Source organism: Perognathus longimembris, chromosome 15 (assembly GCF_023159225.1).
Source record: "Perognathus longimembris pacificus isolate PPM17 chromosome 15, ASM2315922v1, whole genome shotgun sequence".
Lineage (NCBI taxonomy): Eukaryota > Metazoa > Chordata > Mammalia > Rodentia > Heteromyidae > Perognathus > Perognathus longimembris.
The window spans coordinates 56728690-56756585 of NC_063175.1; the positions used below are offsets into that span (position 1 = coordinate 56728690).

General features: G+C 40.5%; 1 protein-coding gene and 2 long non-coding RNA genes across 3 annotated transcripts in view; 2 read left to right on the forward strand and 1 right to left on the reverse strand.

The window, feature by feature from the left end:
* LOC125363791 lies at positions 1–16323 on the forward strand. Its single transcript, XR_007213346.1, has 3 exons — positions 1–311; positions 9238–9242; positions 16313–16323. It is a non-coding gene; the product is annotated as an uncharacterized LOC125363791 (long non-coding RNA).
* Znf407 (zinc finger protein 407) overlaps positions 1–27896 on the forward strand; it is a 368981-nt gene that overhangs the window by 277090 nt on the left and 63995 nt on the right.
* On the reverse strand, positions 12774–27614 carry LOC125363792. The gene is made up of 3 exons (XR_007213347.1): positions 27083–27614; positions 20524–20528; positions 12774–12784 (listed from the first exon to the last, which is right to left on the reverse strand). It is a non-coding gene; the product is annotated as an uncharacterized LOC125363792 (long non-coding RNA).

Genomic DNA, 27896 nt, shown 5'->3' on the forward strand with positions numbered 1-27896 from the left:
TACATTGATTAAGAACAAAACATGATCTCTTACATGATATTTTTAACAAAGGATTGCAATAGGCAGGCAGTGATACCTCTACCAATGAAGAGGGCACATAATTGGCACCATTCTACAGCGTTTCAGGCATGTTATGATCATGATTGCTGCCATCCCATGGCTTCCTGGGCATCTGTTAGGATCTCTCTGAAATAGGAGGGTTAGCACTGGGTGTACATTCCGGCTCCAGGAACACACCCTAATGGAACGGAGAGGCCTCTTTGTTTGATATGGAGCCATTCCCTCCAGAAGTCATCTTAGAGATTCAGAGTGTGAGGCAAAACACCAAGTGGAGTTAGAGGCACAGGCTAGTCAGGAGTCACCAGCCGCTGGTGGAAAAGATCACTGAGATCACTGAGGAAAAGGCGCCCTGGGGCTTCCTGAGGCTGTGATGCCCAGGCTGAACTCCTGATGACGACCTTGTGGCTGTAAAGCTCACCGCCAGCGGACTTTCCACAGCATCCTGTGGATGCCCCGGAGAGCTCCGCTCCTTTCCTCCACTCTGCCACCATCCTAGTGTCTAGATACTTTATGAACCTATTTTGGTGTTTTTTGTTTTTTTTGGTCAGTCCTGGGGCTTGAACTCAGGGCTTGGAACACTGTCCCCGAGCTTATTTTCTTTGCTCAAAGCTAGCCTCTACCACTTGAGCCACAGCACCACTTCTGGCTTTTTCTGTTTATGTGGTGCTGAGGAATCGAACCCAGGGCTTCATGCGTGCTAGGCAAGCCCTCTACCAGTAGGCCACATTCCCTGGTTACATACTAAAATAGCAAGGGACAAACATTTGTGCAGTCTCAGGAGGCCCTCAGTGGGTAGGTAGGCAAGTATTAATGAACAGTGGCCATGGTTTTCATTCTTTCTGCTACTCACTTGGATGTAAGTGCCATCTTGAAAAATAGTATAGGCTTCACCAAGAAAATGTGCGTGTCAGCTGGGCTTAGGCTGTAGTCCTCCCAATGAAGAAAGCGGTAGGCATGGAGTCCCTTTGTAAACTTCTCCTACCCTCAGAGATGTTATAAATCCTTTTGTTGTCGTCATCATCCAAATCATGATGGTAGCGCTGGCACTTGTTTTAAGAGTTGTTTTTTTTTTGCATATGTACTTTTTTTTCTTTATTGTCAAAGTGATGTACATAGGGGTTACAGTTTCATATGTAGAACAGTGAGTGCATTTCTTATCCAACTTGTTACCTCCTTCTTTAGGGTATTTGATGCCTCCTCTTTTATTGTGTAGTTTAACACTCTCTCTCTCTCTCTCTCTCTCTCTCTCTCTCTCTCTCTCTCGCCCTCTCCCTCTCTTTTTCTCTCTCTCTCACAACAAAAAAACTTTGGAAACATCTCTCTTAAAACCCAGAGCAGTGTCCCACTTTGTTGCTAATGGGAATACTCTGAATGCATACTTTATGCTCTCTCACCTGACTCTCCAGGGTTTTCATACTTTTAACAGGATATGGTTTTTAATGAGGCTTCTAGAAGCTTTAGAAACTTCCTTAATGATTTTGTTTTGACCTTTTGCTATTGCCTTTACTGGGACTGAGTTGATTGTCTATACTGAAAATTTGCTGCCATAAGTCCTATTTTAATATTTCCACATGTAGCTTTTTCCTTTTTTTTTTGATCCTGGAATGGGCACATATTAAGAATCATAATGGGAAATAATAATCTTAACTCCCTTTATGTAATAGCAGTGTATTACCCAAGAGTCTAAGTTACCTCTTCGTTAAGACCATAGCAACTATGATTCCCAGATGTCTCTAAACGTTCAAATTTTGCCCAGCTTTACTTTCTCTGTATAATATAGATGTTTTAAAACAGAACCAAGCAAGAAATGTTCACTGTACCAATTACTTATAAACAATAGGAATCCCCACAAGGGAGTGAGCCCCTTGGTATGGGGCCAGGGCTACCCTTTCTTTCTTCTCTGCTCCTAGATTCTGTACTCCTCAGGATCTACTCAAGATGGCTCCCCTGTTGATTTTCTTGAATAGCTGTACACAGGAACATTATGGAATATGGGCACACACCACATAATCCTGGGTCTTACATAGTGTGAGTTCTCAGTGTGCTAGCATTGACTGGGTTCCTTTGTGGCTTTGTCTTTTCGATGCTTGGGTGTTTCTTCCTTCATGTCCCTATAATTCTTTAGCTAACAGAAAAACTCTTGAAACACAACATGTTTTCAAAGTATTGGTTTTTTTTTCACTTTTCTCTATTACAGAGCTTCATATTTGTAAATTTATTTCATTGTTAGTATTGTCTTTTGTTTATATGAAAGTATTATTAATCCAATTCTTAATTTTGATTCATTTTCATAGCAAGTTTTTCTTTACACATTACTTTTCAGAAATAAGCTCAACTTCCTAAGTAAATAATAAAATGAAGTTTTTTTTCTAAATAGTATTTCAAGAATAATTGGGGAATAGGGTAATTGTACAAAAATTTGCCAAAATAAGAAAATAAATGCAGTAATGTTTGGAAAGTCGGCATCATTTTTAATAGAGTATATAAAAAACAGTAAGGCAGAAATTCAGAAATACATAGTAAGCAATGGCCCTGGCACAGCTCTGTGAAGGGGGCTGCTCAAGAAGCCATCCTGTTGATTTGGCCGAATAACTCTAGCAATTGCGAATACCCTCAAGCATTTTCAGTATTTCTTCAGCTTCCATCATTCAAAAGTGATACCCTTCCCCCAAAGTACTAACAAGAGATCAGCATTTCAACATCATAACCATGTGAGTCTAGAGATAGGAAAATGTTTGGTCATTTCCAAGTAATGTCTAATTTACTAAACCTAAAGCACTAGGTAACATAGCAGCACTTTTTTTACAGCAAAATAGGGAAATCTAAGGACATGACATTTAAAAAACAGTTTTACTGAGACATAATAAACTACATGTTTAAAATATACAGTATGATTTTTTGGCATAAATAGGAAGGAGTGTGTTATGGGGGCAGAAGGCACATAGGAAGAAGTGATCTTCTCATCTGGACTTCTGTACCAGGACGGCCTGGTGTGAGGAGGAAATGACTTCTTCTGAGTTGTTAGGATTGGCTCCAGATTACAGTTCTCTCAACAGGATCTTTCCAGTAACCAAAAACAATCTTGCAGTGTCAGGATCACTAACATATTTTCTACGGAAAAGCTACTTGGGAGGCCAAATCATAATCGGAATGTTGCTTTACCGACTTTAAAGCCGGAACAGAGTATTGGAGTTGGATTGGTAAGAACTGTAGCTCTGTCTGTCTGAGACCATGACCTGTGTTGAGCCTCCCCATGTGCCACTGAGATGCAGAAGGCCAGCCTCCGGGACGCCTCTGCCCCCGCTGCTGTTGGACGTTCCGCTCAAGCTGGTCCCGGTGGCCCTGAGTGTCGTGGAGATGTGCACAGATGACACGGGACACAGCCCTGCTGGAGTATTGCGAGTGTCCCTTGGTTGGCATGGCACAGCCCCCCGACAGGTTCCTTGAGTGATGCGTTTCCTGAGGTCAGATTATCTGAGATGTGTTGCACTAATTATACTGACTTGTAGGGTTGGTTTTTATTTTGTTTTGTTTTGTTTTTAGTTTGACTAGCTCTTTCTAATGGATTGCACAGATGAATTGAGTTTTGAAATTGTTCTAAGGAATAAGCAGGAGATGGTTACAGTCTATTATTCTTAATAGATTAGGAACTTGAAAGTGTCAGTTTGTGTAAACATACTTATATTTATGCAATAAGTACCTAATTAGCAGATTCCCTGGATATCTTCATTGACGGTTGCTCTCTTACCCACAGGAGAATTTCAAGATGGGCTTTGTTCTGTACGAGTGCCACAGTGGAAGCATGGCTACCCATCTGGAGGGAACTGTACTCTCTTCGTCCCTCTCTACATAGAGGATTTGGTAGTCGTGAGCTTCGGGGTTTAGTGAGGTCTTGTATGGAAAGCTCTCCTTTGGGCACATCCTGGGCCCTTACCAAGGGAGAGTAATTATGAGCACCTGGAGTCCTTCTCTCCTGAGAGATGACACACTTGTCCACTCAAGAGTATTCCTTTCTTAGCAAACTTTATTTTTTGAAAGTAGAGGATTTCAAATGGCTGTTATTTTCTATAATGAATTTAGAATGCCCTTCCTCTTTCTTCTCCCCTGGCCCATGGCAGAAGGCACACAGTTTTCAAGGAAGCGCCTTAAGCCTGACATGTGTTTTGAACCATGTTCAGGCCTCCCAAATCATACTCGTCGGCTTTCCCTTGTTCAGAGAATCACAGCATATGTCTCAACAGTATAAAATTGAACATAAATGTCTCCACTCAATAGACATGGACTTCTTTTGAGTATTTCTTCCATCCATCCATCCATCCATCCATCCATCCACCCACCCATTCACCAGTCACTTAAGTCTTCATCGTGTGTGAGAAGCTAGCTAAAGTTTGAGATACAGTTGTGGATGGATCAGAACTGAGAGCAGCACATCAGTGTCCTTGTTGTTCACTGGGTCTTATGTTCCTGCAGGTTTGACATAAGCACACGATTGAGCAAGCTAGTGGAGAAAATGGCAGGTGCTCCAAAATGAACAGTTGAAGTACCCAGAGTCCCCAGGTGTCTTTGCTCATCTCATCTCAGAGTACCTGGCAGCAGAGAGAATGTCTGAGCTGTAGGGGGCTGATGAGAAGCCAGGCAGGCATGGCCAGAAGTTTTCTATGCTGAAGTAAAGCAAAAGGCTCCAGGCGTGTGCACTGGTGGCCTGTGTGAACGATAGGTGTATCCCAGATAGGCTGCTGGCACCATCATGTAAACGTTGGCATACAGGGAGTGAATGAATAAAACAATAGGCTGGCCCTTACTACTCCTGCTTAGAGCAGAAGCAGAAAGTCTTCTGTACTAATTAATTCTGGTAGGTGACATTGGTACTTAAGATCAAAGATTCTGAGGCATATACTTCCTAAGTAGCGTAGAGCGAAGAAGAGTAAGTACCATGCTTGTAACTTCTAGAAGGAACATGACCTCATTTATAAAGTAAGGTCTTCCGAGCATTTAGGGCTCACAGCTGCAAATCCACAACTGTGATTAGACTTTTTCATTTCTAAATCTCTATATCCTATACATCAGAAATATTTCATTTCATTGGTAGGAAGCAACATAGAAACTGTTGATAACTTCCTAACTCATGGAAGATTACCCTTGCTATTTTGCTGGATTGTCATCTTCAGGGGCGAAACCATTTTTCTCAGATATCCCAAATGTTAGTATCTTTACAAGAGTCCAGCAGAGTGTGATGTCTTTTAGCATACTGTTTCTTGCTTAAATGTCTACCCAGGTAGATATTAAGGTACCTGCTGTGGAAGAATGCACCTTGGCTGTCTTCTTCCGGCACTGAAGATCAGGTGGCTAACACAGCCCCTGGAACATGTTAGATGTTCTATCAGTATCTCCTGTGGCAATAGTTGGGAATAGGCCCTGCAAGAAGTGACCCTGTTTTTCATTCTATTCATTCCCCCTCCTCATTTCTTTTTTTTTTTGGCCAGTCCTGGGCCTTGGCGCAGGGCCTGAGCACTGTCCCTGGCTTCTTCCCGCTCAAGGCTAGCACTCCGCCACTTGAGCCACAGCGCCGCTTCTGGCCGTTTTCTGTATATGTGGTGCTGGGGAATCGAACCTAGGGCCTTGTGTATCCGAGGCAGGCACTCTTGCCACTAGGCTATATCCCCAGCCCCCCCCCTCCTCATTTCTACACTGTAGCTTCAGCCTTCTAGAACTAGTAGCATATGCCAGCTTCTTCTTCAAGTCTACTCCTGAGTGTCCCTTCTCAATTGTGGGCCTGGGACTGGGAAGCCATCTCTTTCTCATTCCCCAAGGCTAGAGGTAGCTTCTTCCTGCTCCCAAGATACTTGTGTGCATGCCTGAGATCGCCTGTTAAATATTTATCTCTCTACCTGTAAACTTTTTGTAGGCTTGCCAGTTGAAGGATTTGGGGGTGAGCCACAGTGCCAGTTCTGGCCTTCTTGGAGATGAGTCTCATGGACTTTTCTGTGTGGGTTGGCTTTGAAGGGGGATCCTCAGATCTCAGCCTCCTGAGCAGCTAGAATTGCAGGTGTGAGCCACCAGCACCTGGCTTTTGGTTTATCTTTTAAGCAGATACTTTCCTGGTTCCAGGGTTTGAATTCAGGGCCTCACACTTGCTTGTTATTACATGAGCCGTGCCTCCAGGTTTTTCCTAGTTTTGGAAATAGAAGCTCATAGACTTTTCCTATGCTGACTCCAAATCAGTATCTGTTGACACTCAGCCTCTGCCATAGCTAGGATTGCAGGTGTAAGGAAGCCATCAGCACTTGGATTTTAAATAGTTCTATTTGTACTTTTTTCATATTGGGAAAGCATAGAAGTCCTTTTATTTTTCTCCATTTAGTGGACTTAAACTTGATAGAAAAATCTCTTCATTTATGAAAGTCTTCAAATTTGTTACAAGAAGAAAGAATTGATAGCATTGTCTACATTTTAACTTCTTACATTTTATTGGATTTTATATTCAGCTTTCAAATAATTCACATTATTAACAGTATTTTATTTAGTATTTATAATTTCACTTGGCATATATTTTCATGACTTTAGAATATTCAGAATATGTCACACTTCATGGATTGTTCATTGGAGCATTTAAAGTGCATTAAAAGAGCATTTTGAGGAAGCCCTCCCATCATTGGAAATTCTATGGTATTTGCACAAATAAGAAAAATGTACATTTCCCATTTAGATTTGAATGCCTGCATAGACCCTCCTGACCGTGAGTGATCAGAAACATTTGTGGCGCCCTCTTGGGGAACAGCATGTCTCTCCAGCCCTGGGTAGACTCTGCCTGCAACCTCTGTGAAGAGCAGTTACCTTGTGAAACCCACGCCAGCAAACGTTAAATGTAGGGCTGGCAGGCAAAGTGACGATCACAGACTTTGATGTAGAACTCCCCCATGAGCTCCCGGAGCCCAGGCCTGTGTTGGGGTGGGATCCGATAGTTGGGTGAAGAAGCCTGGAACCCAAGCCACTGGCCTCCCTAGGATCAGACTATAAAGCAGACAGCAAGCAGTGCACATCTCTCCGTCCATCTTATCTTTGCTCGTCACTTTAGATACATCAGTGTTATATGCTTCCAAGTAGGATTTCAGTTGGTTTGCAATGAAAACACAAAGAAATGAAGAAAAATCAGATAAGCTTAAAAGTGCTTTTTGTTTGTTTGCAACTTTAGGATTTCTTCTACATGGAAGAGAATTAAAAGTAATCCATCTTGCTTTGTCAGTTGAGAAAAATTTTCACGTACACCATCTGAAATGTTCAGCAACCTGTTTTCTGTTTTCTCAGTTTTTCTGAATCCGGCTCTTATTACCAAACACATAAATTATGTTTATCTTGATTTTTCTACCTTTATCATATCCAGGATTAAGTACTTTAACTACATACATTTTCTTTAGTTTGAGTTCTACAAATAAGTGCTGACAATAGTGAATATCTTTCTTGCTTTTTGAGCCATAGGATTCTGATTGATACTCAAGTGTGTCTCCAAGTGTGGCACACAGACTGCTAGTATCAGAACTATTTGCGAATGGTAAATGTCTTGTGAAATTCAGAGTCTACCTAATGAATGAAAATGACTTCATGTAGAGCTCAGCATTCTTTATTTTTATCTATAATTGTGATTGCTTTAGAGAGAACTTCAGGTAAGGGCTATGCAGAGCTTTTTTCTTTTTTTAAAGAAAAGGGGGGCAGTTATTTTCATCAGGTTTAAAAAAAGGACACTAAAAATTCTAAATGTCATCATTAAAGTTGATGCCACTTGCCACAGTGTATTGATATTATTGCCTCCCTTGCTTTAGTGAGCAATTTAATTACAGTTTTAGCATTTAAAATGCCCTTCGTTTTGGGCAGTGAACAGAGACAAGGCCCCTTCCATTCCGTCTTTTCTTTTCAGTTATCGCAGTGCATTTCCTCGCTGGTCCCCCTGCCTCGAGGGGGCGGCTTACCTGAGGCCTCCCTGCCCGTGGACACTCGCGTAGCTTCCTCTCCCAAGTGTTCCTCGAGCTTTACCAGGCCAATAAAGCTAAGAACATAACTGTTTGAGAAGCAGAAGATATCTAACAGTAATAGTTCAACTTTTCACTAAGGACATAAGACATGAATTATAAAGTGATTAGCCCATTACTTCTTGGAATGGATGGTATTAGAATTAGAACTCAGATTTCTTACACATCTATCCTCTGTCTGGTACTTTCTTCTGAGATCCCACCAAAATGATCTCTTGTGTTAAATTTAATCATCTTCCCAGATCTTCTGATGTTACATTTGTTCAGTCAGGGTGGGGCTGGGGGATTGTGCATGTTTATTATGGCTTTATTATTTTTTTTGTTTATCCTAACACTGACTACCATAAATCTTTGTAGGAATGGAAAGAGGTGATTCGAGCAGCAAGTCATGGGTAGAAGTGGTCCAGAAAGACTAGGTGTGGTTTACATATTACACCGTTGTGCAGTCTGGGGTGATGGATTCCAGGGATGGCTTTGTGTAGTTTTTATGGTGGTGGCTTTAGGTGTTATGTGACCTGTCATAGTCTTCTCATAGCACATTCACCACTTGGAGTGGGGTATAGAACATCACATTCATTCAGGTCCTTTACCTTCCCAACTTCAAAGTTTCATTGTCTTAAATACAGTTTCTGTGTAGATGGTTTCACCAGTCATGGAATTCACAGTTGGCAGTTCTTTACCCGCAGCAGTTGATAAACACCGTGCCACCTCTTCTCCCTTCGTAGCTTCAGGTCAGAAATCTTCTTTTATTTGAAGTCTCCAGGTAGATAATATGTTATTTCTTTCTGACTGATTTCAAGAGTTCTTCTTTACCTTTAATTTTCAAAAGCTTAATTACATTGTGTCTTCATGCAGATGTGTGTGTGTGTGTTTTCTTCCTTCAGGTTCACTGAGCTTTTTAATCTTCAGGGATCTATCTTCCACCAAACTTGGGCAGTTTTCTGACATTGTTTCTTTAAATCTTTATTCCTTTCTTTCTTTGCTTCTTCTTGAATTCTGGTGATTTGAAGAGTCGTAAATCTACCGTTGAGCCAAATCAGCAAGTTTTAAACTCATTCATTGTGTTCTCCAGTTTCATAATTTTAAAATGCCTCTTCTTTGTAACTTCTTTGCTTGCTGATGGTCTTGTTCTCCATTGGTGTCAAGGACCAAGCCCATGTCTTCCGCCCCCTTCTGGTGGGTCCTTGAGTTGTGGCAGCATTTCTGCAGCCTTCACAAGAAATTCTTCTTGTGTGCTTCTTGTGCCTTTTCATAAAGACACCAGTGATGTGGAGCCAGGAGACCGGCCTCCTCCGATAGGACCTCATTTCATCCACCATATACACACATTTGATCTAACAAAACCTATGAAATATAGACTTTTAGTAGACCATAGTCTGAACAGCAGTACAAATGTGAGGTGAGAAGTAGGGGCGTCGACGTTTGCCTTGGTCCTGGGTGTGGAAGAGCCAGCTTCGTGATGCCTCTCTCTGTACCGTGAATTGCTGCCACCTCAAGCATGGCCTTGTGGATTTTAGTCATATCTTGGAGTAAGCATAGAGCTTTCAACCTTTCGTCTTGAAAAGAAAAGTCTTAATATTCATATAAATCTTAATAATAAAGAGTATAAAGAAATGAAAACAAGACTGGTCTCCAATACAATGGCATTATCATGGATTAATTTGCTACTTGTTTGAAAGATGGTTTCTAATGACATCTCACATTTTCCCCTAAGTATCAAATTACCCTTGGCAACTTTACCTGATTATCTTAATCATGCTAAATATGAAGCTGTCTTACTGGGAGGTGTTACTTTTAGAGATACTACATTTATGCCTTGCAGCAGTATTCCACTACAACATACATTGAAAAAAAAACTACCAATATTGAAGGGGTTATGTCTTATTCCCTATTTGGAAGGTGCAGGGTGGAACAGGAAAGAGTACTAATTTAGGACCTCTTGGTTCTTCTTACAGTAAATCGTATATTTCTGATGCTGTCACTTCAAGTATAGGATACATCATTATGACCTTAATAACGACCAACATTTGTATGTGTATGTGCACTTAGAATGAAATTGTGAGCACTCAAAAGCTCTGTCTTTTTTCTCAGCTTCTACTTCATTTTGTCTTTGGGAAGAGAAGAATGGGAATCAATGCAGAGTGAAAGTATTTGTAAAATCTGAGATGCTATCTCCTTGCTGCTTTTTATGTGCAATGTATAGGGCTGCCAACAGATTCTGGGACCAGGTCCATTAATACATACTTAGGTTATGCAGGATTTTGTCTTAATATGCTCAGTCTTTATTTATGTAAAGCATAATTCTGAATCCATTTGAGTAATGTGCATTTAGCATAAGCAGAGTTGTAAGCTGGCATTATTAAAATGCATAGAGTCGACATCCTGGGCTTCTGCTGAAATATGCTTTTAATTGAAGCAGAATTATAGCGATATATTAGCCACGTGAGTCTGATTATAGCCCAGCATTGGCTTGCACAGAGCTCTTTCCTCCAGAAGAACAGTGTGGCATAGCAGCTCCTGTGTTATGGCTAGATGTTAAAATTCTGCGGTATATATATATATCTGAATTGTTTGATGGAGTGTTATCTAAGCATATGTTTTCTTCTGAGAGATGCATCTTGTAGCCAAGTAGCTTTGAAAAGAAGTTGTCAGTGATAATTATATTTACAAATGATTGAAGGTCATTCATAAAAAAACATGCATTGCTTAAAGGAGCTCTATTTCTATTTCAGCCTTTGGAATAACTAATAGCAGGAATAAAGTAAACATTCTCTGATTATACTTTTTGCTTACTTCAATGTTTTTATTAAATTATAATTCATACTTTGCATAATAAATCCAGGAAGAAAATTGCTTATAGATGCCATCATTCCTCTGTAGATTAAACGTCAGTGTTCAAAATTAGAAACCTAAAATTATCAACATCAGTGAATATGCTAAACCTTAATTTTCTAATTTCAACCTGCAAAAGGAGGTCTTTGGGGCATGATAATGTGATAACATGTGGTATCTGTTTTAATAAGTAATGCCTCTAACAAGGATTGGAATCCGATATAGTATGAATGCATCCTGAAGTTTGGGTAAGGTATTTTTTTCTACCACATGTTATTTTAGTCAGGGCTCACAGACAAAATGACCTGCTTTTTCAAAGTATTTCTCTTCATGCCAACTTATGGCTACCTTTCAGTAAACTTAGAAGCTGTCTTTTTATTTATGTACTTTAATTAACCACATAAAATGTCTTCCACATACATGATCTTCGTTCTTTCAGTTGTGCTGCCTTTTGTAAGTAGATGCTGCTGGACTGTGAGGGCTCTGGCTGGTTTTGACACACGTTGCATTGCTTACATTCTCATTCCAGCTAGACCTGATTTCACAGTCAGGAATACCCACATTTTCCTCATCAGTCAGTAGTCTGCTTGTCCTTCTGTATTAGGGCCTGTTTTTCAAAGGGGTGAGTTTATGTGTCCCTGTGCCATGCCTCTCTTCCAAGTTCAGCTGTTTTATGAGATTATTTATAGCACTAGTGTCCCTTATATTAAACTCCTTTGTTCTTCAACCCAGGGATTTCTCTCTACAGGTCTAGCCTCACAGGTTGATCACAGACCTACGCCACTGTAATTCAGTAGAGCGCTGCCCTGTTTACAAAGTCCAGAATTCCTGTGCTGTCTGTTAGGGCAATCAGCACAAAGACCAAGAGCTTTTGGAACTAAATAAACAATGAGAAAAACATTCTGGGCTGCCAGTAACCCTTCCCAGGAGACTTAACAGCCTTTGACTACCAGGCATCAGTTGCTGTAGATGCCTATAGAGTATGAAGGCTGACATTTTGTCTTACTGTGTTTTGCCAGTGGCTCTCAGTCTCCCTCCCCAGCACACTCTGCCTTCCCACAGAACCTACGCGGTTGTTGTTAGGATGGATAGCCACACCTGCGTTCTGTCGTGTGTGCATAAATGTGGGTTTCTGATATGGAGCATGAGATTATTTCAAGTCGATGGCTTGACTACATGGGTAATTTTCCTGGTCTATGAAGAAGACAACCTGCACTAACTATCAAGTGGAAGCCCTTAATCGGTTAGCAAAGGTTTGCATGAGAGCTACTGTGTGTCTGAGGAATCATGCGTGCGTGCGGACAGGCAGAAAACAAAAGGATTGTGTCCCTGGTGTGGAATTGTTACAATTTAGACAGTGCTTTTGTTTAAATTCCTCTTTTGTATTTCTTTGATAAATGACTTGCCTTCTGGTACATTTGATGGCCTTCTTGATTATCTGGATTCTGCTTGCAGTAGTTTGTGATGAAAATTGAGAAGAAACATCTGGAAGTTCTAGCTAGTCTGGGTCAGGTTTAGCCAACTCCTATTTTCAGCAATCGAGCAGTAGGACAGAGTGTAAAATCAGTCCATGGAAGGGTCTGCCTGCCCACAGGTCCCAGCTGACGCCAAACACCACAGTCAAATGGTTGGGACATTTTTACAGCAAGTCATTGTGTAGGCAGAGCACGTGTGAGTGTGTATCTCCAACACGTTTTCTTGTAAGAGGCTCATTTAAAAGTCAAACCTAAACTTAGATATAAAAGGATACTGATAAATAACAGGTTGAGTTTAATATTACACATATGTAATTAACTGATGAGTGTAAACTGTCCTTTAGGACAGTGGGAAGTGGTGCTATTTATTGCCCCCCCCAAGGTGATTCAGCACTTGATTGTCCACTTGGCACGACTTAATCTAGAAATGGGGACGCTGGTATCCATGGATGACACTGAACCCTATCACTTAATGCCTTTTGCAGCTTGAAGAGTGACAGCAAAACTTGCACAAATTTTTATTTCTCCTCAAAATTACTTGAATACAAATATCTACTACAGTACCATTACAGATGACCTGATAACTGAGTTGGCTGTGCAGTAACTAAGGTGCAAGTAGTGTAGATAACATTAATATACTGGCAGAGGGGGGCGTCACGGGTGCTCACAAGAACATTACTCCGGCACATACACAAATTAAAATTTTGCTTTCTAGAATTTTCTCTTTAATATTTTTGTTTTGTCTGTGTGTATGACTTGTGGGTGACTGAAACCATAGATGAGCAAGACTGCTTTTTTCTAAGTCCCAGTAGTCAAGATATATTGTCAGTGTTGAAATTTTTGCCAATCTGACAAAGAGCAAATCTCATAAATTCCTCATTCTCATTGGGGTTTTTTAATACTCTTCATGTAGGTTTAAATTTTTTTCCATAATATAAATTTCAGTCTTAACTGTCACATTATGTTCAAGACATATCCATTTATTGACTACGTTTATGGTGTCTTTTGTCTTGTGACATCATTTTTATTCTTTATCAAAGGCCATTATAGACTGTGAAGTCCTCAAAACGTAGGTGATAGGCCAATAAATCCTTCATAGGTCTGGTGCTACTGAATTGAATTTGGAACGTGTTAAAACAGGGCATGTCCACGGGTACCACGAGCAGGGGTTGAGATGTCTTGTGTGGGCTGGCGTGTGTAGCTTTGGCTAAGGAAGGCCTGGGAGTCAGGTGACGCGGTCTCAGCTTTCGCCGATGGACCACAGGAGAAATTTGATATTTGGAGAAGGAGAAGCATATCATGATTAGATATACATTTTACAAACTAACACTACTGTGATGGAGAAATGCAGGCAAGCACAGGCAAGCTTGACTTTGTTAAGAAGTGATAGGAATCCAGATGGGAGTTGAAATCTAAACCTTATTAGAAGCCAACTGCAAGGGAATGGCACCGTTAGTGCTGGCAAGTGGGAGAAAGGAGTGCCCGGAGTGGCTGGCGACACACCGAGCCGTCGAGCGGGGAGGCACGGGGAGGCCGTGAGGGGCGGGAGAGAGCCAGGCGCTGCCACCAGCTGGGCAACAGGTTCATCAGTGCCCATCATGCTGCTCGCGACCCCAAGGTGGGGGGGGGGGGGCGGGAGTCAGCATCGCGTGGCTTCCACAAAGGTCTCTGTTTCTGAGTGGGACAAGGCCAAATACCTCCGCGGGAGACCAATGAGGGGAGAGGAATCGTGTCGTGAAATTCCTTAGACCTGTGGGTGATGAAGGCCGAAGATGTCTGGGCGCTTCTCAGGAGGCGGTGTGTCCGCCCGTGCAGGGAGCCAGCAAGGCACCCTCCGTCCGGACACGGCACCGGCGGCGCGCGGCAGGCGGGCTGGCGGAAAGGCGACCGCAGCAAGCCCGGCCCGCACTCGGCTGGGGACCCAGAAGATTTCTGAGCAGGGCGCTTGATTTCACATGTGGATTATTTTCTGTTACAGCTTCACTTTGCCTTGAGCTAGAAAAACTATAAACATAGGCTATAAATGTACTGTAAGATATATGCCACATAAAATCGAAACTTATCCAATGCTGGTATGAGACTTTTAGGATTTAGTGGCTTTGTAGCTGAACTCTAAAATAGCACATTTTCCCATTCTCCACTCTTTTTGTTGACTTAAAATGGAAGTTCAGCATACAGCAAAATGGCTTTGAGTTTTTATGATGGCCTTGTTCCCAGGATGAATCTGAGGGGAAGAAGAATATTTGCCTTCCCAGGACTGCAGGTTTAGGCAGGCGTCTTCATTGTCCACAGGTTCTCTGGGAGACGCATGTGAACCCCTGCCTTCCCGGAGGGCTTCGCCAGCATTCTGCCAGGTTCTTCCCCATAGCTTACATCTCCACGGTGTGGAAAGGCCCGCCTCGCGATCGGCATAAGCTCCTCCACAAAGCATCCTGCCAAAACAAAGCAAGCACACTTCCAGTCATGATTAAAATCCTGCTACTTTTGAAAGACAATCTCTGCGCGGAGTACCGCAGTTGAATTTTTGCTATAGAAAACTAAATTATCTCTAGCAATCAATCCAGGAAGTTACCAAGTTCATCTTTATTTTGTGTTTTTGAGCACAGGGCTCGTCTAACACTAAGCTGTACTGGGTTCACCACAATCCTCGGAGGCTCTTAGAACTCATGTGTGGCGCCATTTCTTACGCCGTTTCTACTCATCTTCTAGCAGCCAGGGACACGGCCATTGTCACCCATTGGGTGCAGAAGTTCCTGTCACAGTCTTTAGGAGAACCACCTCTGTTTCCTCTCTTCATCACAGCAGGGAGATAGATGGAAATATTGTAGCATCTAACAAGCAGACATTGAAGTTTTGTTCCAAAATGGCAAATTAAATCTGTCTCTGGTGATTCTAAATTATGTAAAATACAAAAGAAACTTTTATCTCTGATAGGTCTTGTCATTTCTGTTCAGTAGCATTTTTTAATTGATGAATTAGAACTTTTTTTCTTCCAAAGAAACTCATCAACCCTTCTCATTGTTACTCCTAGAAGCTCTCTTTCCAGGTGTGAAATGATCTGATTTTTTCCCCCTTTATCATCATTTGGTTTTCCTAATAATGCTGCTGCAGTAATAGCTTTTCATGAACCATGAACTCTATGCTTTTCAAACACTAAGACAAACGGGGAGCGGAACACAGCAGGAACACCTTCCTGTTGTTCAGTTACTAATTGGCGAGTCCAAGACCTCGCTCCCTACCTCATAGTCAGCTTCCATCATTGTGACAATACCAAGATCATCAACCTCAGAGAGGAGAGGTTGAGTTTGGCTTATGGTTTCATAGGTTTCAGTCCGTGGTTGTTTGGCCCTGTTGCTTGTAAGCCTGTGGTGCTGGTGCGTAAGGATGTCATGGCTGGAAGCACAGGGTGGAGAAAGCAGCTCACCCCGCCTCACTGTAGCCAGAAACCAGGAGTGAGCTCTTGAAGCCTGCCTCTAGGGCACACACCAGGGAGGTAACTTCCCACCCCTGGCCCCGCCCCCTAGCGGTTGCTTCGCCTATCAGTGTTTCCACAGGCAGGTGACTTAGCCTTTATCTCACCGGAGTTCTTGGAAGACATTGAAGACTGAAAATTATGACAACTCCCTTCCTCTACTTGGCAACTCCATGCAGTGTGCTTCGCAGCGTGGACGGTCTCCACATCTGCTGTGGCACGTACCGTGTCCCGCCACTCAGGGCTCTCAACGTCCTGCCATCCAGAGGGGTGTGCAGCTGGAGCCCGGTGCCCCTGGCGCGGTTTGAGTGGTTTTAAAGCACAGTAAGTCAGTTGCCACTTTGTAATTTCCTAAATGGAACACAAAGCGCCAGAATCATAATAATCAAACAGAAGTGGAAAACGTGATAGCCTATGAGCCTTTCCTGTTTGTCTGTTTAGCTCCAAAGAACCAAACACATAACTAATTCTTAGCCTATTCGCTTTTGTTAATACAGTTATTGTGACTGTTTTCATCCGTCAATCACGTTTTGGGTGGTGCTTTTCTATATAGAGAGAGAAGAAGTGTTTGCTATTCCCAAAGCTAATTGAATTGAACTGCAATTGTTTTGCCACCTGAAAATTAGTAAGGGCGGAGCAGGTGTTTCTGTACTTGAATTTGGAGAAGTGTCACGGAGGGTAGGCGCGTGGCCGCGGGCGGGGGAGGCCCGGCACGCATGGGAGCGCGGAGCGCGGGGATTCCCAGGGCCCGGCTGCCGCCTGGCACGGAGCAGCCTTACAGGGGAATGAAGGGACGGGCAGCCCTAGCCCATCTGATTTTTTTTTCCTGTTACAGATATTTTAAAAGTCCTACCAGTCTGTTTTAACATTTTCCTAGTTCTTGACAGCTCATAAACAGTGTGTCAGGTGATTTCATCGCAGCCCTCTGAGGTACAGTATGTGTTCTTTGTGATATAATGTAACAATTGGCCTGAGAAGGGTGAGCGACGTGTCCATGTTTCGGTAACCAGTAACGAACAGAAGTAAAACTCGAGTGTGTGTTTTCCTTTGCGTACCTCAGTGTCATCATCGTGAACCCCACATGGCTCACCTTGGGTCCCCCTCGCTGCCGGCTTCAGCGTGCCCCTGAGCTAAGTGCTGTCAAGTGTCAGTACCTCTCCTTACAGTGGGGGCGGGGCCGGGCCCCAGGGAAGGGTCTCTTCACGTCCCGTTGAGAGCTGGCTGGACCATCTGAATCATCTCCACTTTCAAAAAGTGACACATGCTGATAAGACTAGCAAATTAAATATTTAATTTTAATACCTGAAATACTGTTTATTTTTTAATTTTTATTTTATTGTAAGGGTGACATATAGAGGGGTTACAGTTACATAAGTAAGGTAATGAGTAGAACAGTGTTGCCCCTCCCTCATTTTCTCCTGCTTTCCCCCCTTCCCCCTCTCCTCTCCCTCAGGTCGAGAAGTTCATTTCCAGCATAGTCTCTTATGATTATCACTGTTGCATTGGTTCACCCTTGGTCCTGTTTCTCACCGTTTTGGTTTTATGTCTGGATTTAACGTAGCACTCGAGTCACGTGTCCTTAGCCCTAGGTTCGTCAGGTAAGAACATTTATGCCCCTTTTATAGGTCTTACAACATAATTCCATTTATTATCATGCAAGTTTTCTGTCATTCCTTCAACATCAACTCAAATGGATTTTGAAAACCACCTGGATTCCATAAGTTCTCAGAGCTTAAAGAATTTGAGCAACAATCAAGAGAAGCCCATGTTGTTGCTATAACTTAGTGAATGCTAAAGTTGGATAGAATAATTTAAAAACACAGATTTGTTGAGGCAGTGGACAGGGATGGATAAGGCCAGTGCGTTCATGTGAGCAGAACAGCATATAACTGAACCAGACTTATCCAGCCCGTTGGCCATCAGTGGATTAGATTTCCAATGTGAGTGAAGTTGAATTCTTTACCTTTTAAATGTCAGTTATTTCAGCTCTTCAACTTAGATACGTCTGCTACAGTACTTTTAGAATGTGATACTGTGCTAACCCTCAGCCATCTAATATATGGAATGGTACATCAGTGATCCCACAATGCATAGATTTCAATATTCGAACACAATTCTGATTAGGGGCTATATTAATAAAAGAAAATTCCTTCCTTGGTACATTTTACTGGCATAATTTTCATTTCTTTATTTGAATCATCCTAGTAAATAGTTCCACATTTCATCTAGTTCATTATTGTGATAATTTTTACTTCCTAAAAATGTCCTTGAAACATGAATATGTTCCTGTTTAGGAAGAAAAATAAGACTCATAAGAAAAAAATGGATAAATATCATTTGTCTTTCTAAACAGAGAATTAGTTTACTTAGAAAATGGCTAGGAATGTGGCTTAGCGGTAGAGTGCTTGCCTAGCATGCACACAGCCCAGGGTTCAATTCCTTATCACCACATAAACAAATAGAGCTGGAAGTGGCACTGTGGCTCAAGAGGTAGAGTGCTAGCCTTGAGCAAAAAGAAACTCAGGGACTGTGCTCAGGCCCTGAGTCCAACCCTCAGAATTGGCAAAAAAATAAGGGCGGGGGGAGGGAGAAAGAAAGGAAGGGAGGAAGGCAAGGAAAGAAAACTGAGTAGGAAGAAACATACACTATAGTATACTTGAATCAATCAACCTCTTGGATTCCTAATATTTTTATTATATATGCATATATTTATACATAGTTTAAAGTTACAATATTTCCTATCAGTTCAGTCTTTTTTACAAAAACTTAGTGATGTTACTTAAATGAAGAAAATTTGAAGCTTGTGTTTTCTGGTTGCTAGCCACAGTGTGATCAGTTATGGAAATTTAAGTTATCCTTAAGGAAATCATGCAAGAATAAGGACAAAAGTCTCTAGTCTTACAATTGCTATCTTAAACTTCCCCCATAAAAAGCATGCTTTCATGTCTTTGGTTGTGGGGCTTGGACTCAGGGCCTGGGTGCTGTCCTTGAGCCTCTTTGTGCTCATGGCTAGCATTCTGCCAGTTGAACTACAGCTCCACTTCCTGTTTTTTGAGTGGTTAATTGGAAATAAGAGTCTCATGGGGACTCTCCTGCCAGGGGCCGACTTTGAACCACAATCCTCAGAACTCAATGCCCTGAGTAGCTAAGATTACAGGCATGAGCCACCATGCCTCAATATACATCTTTCTCAATATACATACTAATGTATCTGAATAATTTACATGGTATTATGTTTAGCATTGTTCTTAAACTATTAAAACTAATACTTTATGTCTAAAGGCATAACGGCTTTTTAAGTTCTGGAATGAGTGTATTAGTGTACATCTATAATCTCAGACCACAGGAAGCAGAGGCAGGAGGGTCATGAACTCTAGGCTAGCTTGAGCTATACAGTGAGGGTCTTTCTCAAAAATCAGAGGGCTAGGGGTGTACCTCAGTTGTATACTTGCATAAGATGCGCAAAGCCCTCCGTCTGATTTCCAGCATAACCAAAAAAATTTTTTTCTTTGGTAGATGGCAACCTGGATTCCAAGTATTTTGCCCAAATATTCTGCATCTTTTTCAAAAACAGACTATTTAGTTGATACAGCACCACAGCTACACTACAAATGCATACCCCCAAACCCTTGTTTCAATGGAAAGTTGCCATTACTTAGAAAGCATTCGGTTCTGTCATTGCAAGTGAATTTTTCAGGCTTTTCATCTATGTATAGATGAGTCCAATGGTGTTAAGATCACATTGAATTTTGTAGCTCCTTTAATAGGTTATAACTTCATCAGTGTCTGTCAGATTTTTATAGCACTATGAGATTGGTGATGTTATTATTAGAGGTCTTGCTGTCTTACCAGACCCAGGGAGCGTGTACATGAGAAGGCATGATCTTGGGGTAGAGACTGTGTCTATCTTCTCGACAGGAATGTGTGTTGGAGGGATAGCCATGTTGGCAGAAGCACCACACATCCCTTCTCTATTAATCATGCTCAGTTTAAGCAATAAGAGAATGTCTTTTCTCAGTGACAGAAATAAAATTCTTGAGGAGAAGAGTATATGACGGGAACTCTGAGGGGATCTGTGAAATGCCTGAATTAAGTCCCTATGGCCTAATTAAAAGGTGGAAAAATGCAGACAATGAAATTAAATTTTAAAGCAAACCTAGAAAGAAATAGGATGAGGAAAATAATACAGGATACATTTTTTTCAAGTATATCCAAGGCCTCTGAAACTACAAAATGCTATTCAAAGGAATTTTTAAAAATATCTCAGGAGTCAAAATGTACATTACCGGTAGGAAGACTCAAGTTACTAAACACTGGTTCTCCCCAAATTGATCTACTTTCAGCACAGCCTCAGTCAAACCATTAGAGAATTTGGGTAGAAATTGCTAGGCAATCTCTCAACTCTGTAGGGAGAACACAAAGACCTCTTTTTTCTTGAAAAGGTCAGCTAAGTGGAAGGACCTGTATACAGCTTAGGGTAACACAGCAAGGACCCACACAGGTGTATATATGGGCAAGTGATTTTCCACAGTTGCCAAAGAGGGAAGAATTGTCTTTTTAATACAGCTATAGAATATGTATATGTCATATAAAAATTAGCATGATGCTTACTTTCAAAAGGTAGCTCAAAGTCACTTAAAAATCAAAATATGTGTTTTACAAATTCTACACCTCCTAGAGCAAAACAAAGGAAAAATCCTTATGGCCTAGGGATAATCAAGAAAATTCCCAGATTGGATATAAAGAGTACAAGCAATGAAAGAAGAGAAAAATAATTGATGAATTGATCTTTCTCATAGTTGAGGGTTTTCAACTTGCTCTGCAAACAATACTATTAAAATAAAAAGAAAAAACATACACACATTTAAACCCATATATATGTAGTCTAACCTAGTTCTTGATTGCAGAGATAACAAATTTCCATGAAAGCCCAAAGGGGAAAAGAGCAAAAGGCAGTAAAACAAGTGGCCACTAAGCTAATGAAGTGGTACCCACCAGGGAAATGTGATCAAAACAGTGATGAGAAATCACATACCCTTAAAATAGGTTGAAATGTAGAGATATACAACACCCGATGTTAATGGGGATGTGGTCGTCTGGGATTGCCAGACATCACTGACAGCCATTTTGGAAAGCAGTTCTTATAAAATTGAACGTGTACCTACACTAGAACCAAAAGGCTCCACTCCCTAGGCTGTTTACCCAAGACAAATGAAAACTTATGTTCAAGTGAAGCATTCTCCACAATGCACATGGTAATATTGCATCAAAATATTCAAAATAATGTAAGAGGAAACAAGTTAGGAATAATTTAAGGGTCCATCAAAGGATGAGTTGATAAATAACTGTGGTCAAAATGCAACTTAATAAGAAAAGGCCTGAACTTATTATGTCTGTGAACCTCAACCTCAACAGCAATATCTTTAGTGAAATAAGCCAGACACAAACAAGTATCGTCTACATGATTCAATTTGTGATGCTCTAGAAGAGGCAGATGGGTAGTGACGGGAAGCAGATCTTTGACTGCCAGGATGCGACAGGTTATTGACTAAACAAGGGCACAGGAGCCTTTTGGGGGTGCTGGAAATATGCCATCTTTTGGTTGGGAGGTGTACAGTTGTCAACTTAGCATCATTCTCCTAAAAATAGCCCCTTTTGATTTCATGTAGCCTCTGCTTTCCAGACTGTTCAAATAGCAAGCAAGGAAAGTCAGATGGATGTGAAATGTGTTTCTTAATACTATTTTCTCTCTCGTTTTTTTCTTTCTATTACCATATATTAATTGTTCAAACCTGGACATTCATTGTGATATTTCCACAGTATATAGTATCATACTCACATCCCTGTGTTATTCATCCTTGCTTTTCCCAACAGTACTTTTAACGTACTTACCGTTTTCAAGTAGACGTCATTATGTTTTTCATATGTGCATATCATTTACTTTTACTGTAATCCCTCCTCTAGTTCCCTCTCGCCTTCTGCTGCTCCCCCACCTCCCGAAAGTCCCCTTTTCATGGTTCATGTCACTCTCTTTTAGATCTAGATTCCAGGTATGGCAGAAAACATGCAACATTTTTCTTTCATAGTCTCATTTACTTCACTTAATGTGATGTTCTTGGGCTCCATATATCTTCCTACAAATCACATATTTGCGTTCTTCTTATGGTTGAACAATACCTCATTATGTATGCATACCACATTTTCTCCCCCTATTTATTGGTTGATGGGCACAATGAACATAGGTGTCAGATGGGTCTACTATTTGCTGACTTGTAGCTTCATTTTTAGGCTTTAAAAAAAACACAAAACACCTCTGTAATTACTTCCATAGTAGCTGGGCCAACGTGCTTGCAACAAAGGTAAATAAGAGTTCTTTTTCCGTCCATCTCCCCTAGAGCATGGGTTGTTTGTCGGCGTACTCATAGCCATATTATGACAGGTGAGATGGAATCCCAAGATGGTTTGGATTTGCATTATCTTTATGGATAAGTATGTTGAACACATCTTTGTGTCTAACAGCCATTTGTCCATTGTCTTTTGATAATTCATATATTTATCAGTGTATTAGTTAGATTATTATAATTTTGCCATTTTAACTTTTTGAACTCTTTATATATTTTGGATATTATTCCCAAGTCAAATGAGTAGCTGGCAAGAATTTTCACTCATTCTATAGGCTGTCTCTTTACTCTGATAACTGCTTTCTTTGATATGCAATTATAACTATATTTTCTTTTTTTTTAAATGTGTCTGTGTGCTAGTATGTTACTGTATAGTGTTTTGTTTCTAAAACTCACTAATGTAATTTGAAGTAAGTTATTGTCAGGCACTGATCTTTTTTCCAGGATTGTTCTACCTATTCTGGGTCTTAAGGATTTCAGTGGATATTGCATTGAAACAGTGGATCACCTCCAGCAATATATCCATTTGCACGATGTTAATTCTACTGATCCATGGACATAGGAGGCCTTTCTGTCTTCTCATGTCTTCTCTCTTTAGCATGTTTTCATTATAAAGGTCTTTTATCGCCAAGTTAAGTTTAGTGTTAGGGATTTTTTGAAGCTCTTGTAAGTTGACTTGTTTTTCTGGTTTCTCAACATGTTCTTAATTAGTACGTAGAAATGCTCCTGATTTTCATATGTTTATTTGCATTCTGCATCTGATGCTTATATGTTAACTTGCATCTTGTTTCTGATATGATTTTTCTAGTGGAGTCTATAGAGTTTTCTAAGTAGAGGATTATATTACCTGCAGATAAGGATAATTTTACTTCCTTTCCTATTTATCTCTTTAATTTCTTTTTCTGGCCTTATTTCTCTAGCTAAGAATTCAAGCACTATACTGAGCAAGAGTGGTGATGGTGCCTATCTATGTCTTGTTTCTGGTTTTAGAGGAAATGTTTTCAACTTTTTACCCACTTAGTACAACAGTAACTGGGGGCTTATCCGCATATAGCCTTTGTTATGTTGATCCATGCTCCTTCTATTTCTACTTTCTTTGGGGCTTTTTTTTTTTTTTTATCATGAAGGGATGTTGAATTTCATTAAGGTTTCTTTTTTCTGTATCCATTGAGATGCTTGTGTAATTTTTGCCTCTGACTATTTGTACAGAATAATAATTGTTGATTTATATATATACTGAGTCATTCTTACATCTCTAGAATGAAACACCTTGATCATGATGTATCATTTTTCTAATATATTGTTGAATTTAGTTCGTAAGTACTCTATTTTCAGTTTTACATCTCTTCTCCTCAAGGAAATTTGTCTGTATTTTTTTGTGCATGTGTCCATACTAGTTTTAGTATCAGGGTAATGCTGGTTTCATAGAATGAGTTGGAAGGGTTGCTTCTCTTTATATTTTGTGTGAGAATTTGAGGAGCATTGGTATTCTTCTTCAAATGGCTGGCATAATTAATCAAGACATTTGTACAATCTCGGGCTTCTCTTTATTGAGAAATTCTTATTACTTCTTTAATCTTCTTGCTTATGTAGATCTATATAAATTGTTTATATCCTTTTGATTCAGGTTTGGCAGAGCATATGTGTCTAGAAACTGATCTCTTTTTTTCAAAGTCTTCTCCATCTTTCTTTTTATTAGTTTAGCTAAGGGTTTGTCAAAGGTTTATTATTATTATCTTTAAGTAGTTGCATGAAGGAGTTGCCATTTAACAAAGCAGTTTATGAATGCAGTGTATCTTGATCAGTCTCACCCCTTTCAACATTCTCCCCCATCCCTCCCCTATCTACTCCTTCCCTCTTCTTAATTTTGTAGACTATACATTGAATCTTTGACTGCATTCTCCCCCTCTTCTCTTCACTGATCTACTCCTTTCCCCTTGACCCCACCTTACTCCTTTGGAATACCCTCTTCCTGCTCTTTTATTTGGCTCAACTTTTATTTTGTCTTTCTAAGGAATTATGCTACTTGAGTTTTCCCTTGAATCTACCATATTTCAGTGAATGTATTTGTATACACTTGCATACCACCCAATATATACTTACAAGTTTATAAGCTAAATTTAGCTTCCACAGATAAGGTAGGAAAACATGCATCCTTTGTCTCTCTGGGCCTGACTTACTTCACTTAATGTAATTTTTCCTGGTTTTTCCATTTCTTTATAAATTCTTTCTAATGGATGAGTAAAATTTAATTGTGTATATATACCATATTTTCTTAATCCAGTCGTCCATTGAGGGGCATCTGGGCTGATTCCATACCTTGGCTCTGGTGAATAGTACTGCAGTGAACTTGTTTGCGCTGGTGGCTTTACTATATCCTAGTTTGTAATATTTTGAGTAAATGCCCAGGAGTGGAATTGCTGGATCATAGGGGAGTTCTGTATTTAATTTTTTGAGGAACTTCCAAACTGCTTTCCAGAGTGGTTCAACACGTTTGTGCTTGTCAATTTTAAAAATCTTTTCAAAGAACCAACTCACTTTGATTTTTTTTTTTCTTTTGCCAGTCCTGGGGCTTAAACTGAGGGCCTGAGCACTGTCCCTAGATTCTTTTTGCTCAAGGCTAGCACTCTACCACTTGAGCCACAGTTCCACTTCTGGCTTTTTCTACGTATGTGGTGCTGAGGAATCGAACCCAGGGCTTCATGTATAGGAGGCAAGCACTAGGCCTTATTACCAGCCCTTGATTTTTTTTATATTGTCTTATTAGTCTCCATTTCATTACTTTCCACTAATATATTTATTACTTGTTTCTATCTAATTTAGTTGTTAGCTTGTTCAAGAGTTTGAGGAACAATGAGTTTTGTATTTGAGATATCTCTAATTTAATAATATAGGTACTCATAGCTATAAATTACATCTCATAAATCTGATTTTGTATTTTTATTTTCATTGCTTCTAGGAATGTTTCCTGTCTTCTGCATCCTTTTTCATTGATGCACTGGTCATTCAAAAGTATATTCATTCTTCATGCATTAAGTCTATTTGATCTATGGTTCAGTTTATCTCTGAAGTTTCTTTGTTGACTGTTTTTGTCTGAATAATCTCACTTGCTGATAAGAATATGGGGTATTAGAGTCACAAACTGTTATTGTGCCTGGACTATCCTTCTATCTCAGTGGTAGGTTTTGTGCCCCCCCTTCCCCGCCCGCCAAAAATGGTGCACCAATATTTAGTGCATATGCATTTACAACCATGGTATCTTCTTGATGAATTGTTCCTTTTAGTAGCAGTTTTCGTTATCTCGTCTAAATTTGGCTGACATCTACTTTGTCAAATGTAAGTACAGCTGCTCCTGCTTGCTTTCCGCTTGCTTGACATATTATTTTCTATCTCTTCATTTTCAGTCTGTATTGTCTTTGCACATGAGTTGAGTTGTGTCTCTTGCAGAAAACAGTAGTTGGGTCTTATTTTTTTTAATCCAATAAATCCATTTGTGTCTTTTAATTGGAAAGTTGAGACCATTTACACTTGGGGTTATTATTTAGTTGTTTACTGATTCCTATAATATTGTTGGCTCTCCCCCCACCCCCACCCCCGTTTGAATCAAATACTGTTTATTCTTTTCTTTCTCTTTTTTTCTCAGCAGTTTCCTGGTTTACTGACTCGGGCATGGTTGTTTCTTTTCTCTATTCCTCTCCTGAAAGTTATTCTTCACTTCCTGAACTCCCTGCTGCCTAAACTTCTCAGTGGTCCATGCTATAATGCTCCCCCCCCCCCCACCTCCAGTGGCTGTCTGTAGTACATGTGTTTAGGCATGGTATCCTCAAGCTCCTTGGGTTGTGATTGCTTCTTGTCCCCATGTCCCCAGAACAGCATCAGATAGTTTCAGGCAATAGATCTCCTCTTGTACCTGGCTACAGCTCTAGGAAATAGGGGGAGTGATAAGATGGTTCTTTTCTTTAGTGCTAGCCTTTCATGCCAGCTAATTGCCACACTGGATTTAAAACTTGCAAGAACTGTCTGCTTGTCCTGCAGCTAGGATTGCCCATAAATCACCAGAGCTGCCTGCCTTACCATGTGACTATGCTTCAGCTATTATGACTTTTAACCAAGGGGTGGGCTGTTTCTCACCTCTTCCTGGGTGACCTTTCTGTTTCTCTATGGATTTTTAGCTGTCCTGGGCCTCCTTCTCGACCCTCCATACTTCTTCCATTCTTTCTGGCTTTGGAATGAATTCTGCCCTTTATTCCCCTGACTTTTCTCATCCACAGTCACATAAAAAAATGTCTATTCCACTATCCTACCACAAGCCTCTCACTATTGTTTTCAAAAATATGAAATTTACACTTTAAGTATTAGAATTTTTCTTATAAAATGTGTTTATTTTCTAGATTTATTTAATTTGTGTACTTTTATCTTCTCATGTATTGAATCTATAGATGTAATTGTTAAAATAATATTCTATAAATTCTCTTGGAAATTAGACATCTGTTATTCAGCAGGTTGGGTATTTGCTAAAGTACTCAAAAATTTTTAAAATTAGGCTTTACTAAATTCAGAAACATTGCTTTTAGAAAAATTCTTGGTGCTTATGTGATGTACTAATGGTGCAATTTGAAGGTTATAGCAGAGTTTAGAAGTGGAGCCCAGTGAAGTTTCGGCTACTTGGGGGTACAGAATGATGAGCAGACAAAAGGAGACACACCCTGTGCAGACTGGATGAATTCCTCCTGTGACCTATAAATCCATCACCAAGTAGTACCTAGTAATATACCCCATCTCAATCAAGTGTAATGCAACTGGCATTGTCAAGGGGACGTGGTCACTGAAGTAAATTTTGTCTTAATTGTTTTTCCCCTAATTTTGTGGGTTTGATTCACTTGAACACGTGATTGTATTCCATTTCCACATCCACGCTATTAAACATTGGAAGCTGTGCATATCACAACGGAAATCCTTTTTAAAAGCTAAAGAATTGGCATAGATTTCTGGAAATTTTAACCAAGATTTGTCATTTGGCTGGGTTTTTTTAACTGTGCACTATGTAAAATGCTAAGGCTTGAGCTCCTTTTGAACTTAACTTTTATAGTAGTGATTGTGGCAAACTGTGCCTTGAGCTTTCGTAAAGTAGCAAAACAACACTTCACACCCAACTCTTGACTTTGGTGGTCAGTGCTTTGAAGGAACTCAGATGTGTGTGGATGGGTTTTGTGTACCCTACAGCTTGGCAAAATGGGGGCTTGCCCTTCTGGGTGAACTGCAATCTGTTGTTTTGTATATTTTTCTCGACTGTCAGCGGAACTCATGGGGAAGGGGAAGCGCTGGTTAGTCCTCTCTGTCTTCAGGATGCAGATGGAACTCATGGGGAAGGGGAAGCGCTGGTAAGTCCTCTCTGTCTTCAGGACGCAGATGGTCCAGATATGTTTGTGGCTCTGTGAAGGTGAAGGGGCTGCTGAGCTGCCACTCCACAGTGAAGGGAAAATTGAAGAGGTCTAGGGGAAGAACTAGCCCGGAACCAAGGGCATCGTGGAGGATGCTAGTGCCCAAGCATTGTCCTTGACTCCCTTACATCTCCAGTTTTCAGTTAGGCCTTCTACTTTGATTCTAGTTGCTTATAAAAATTCAAATTAGA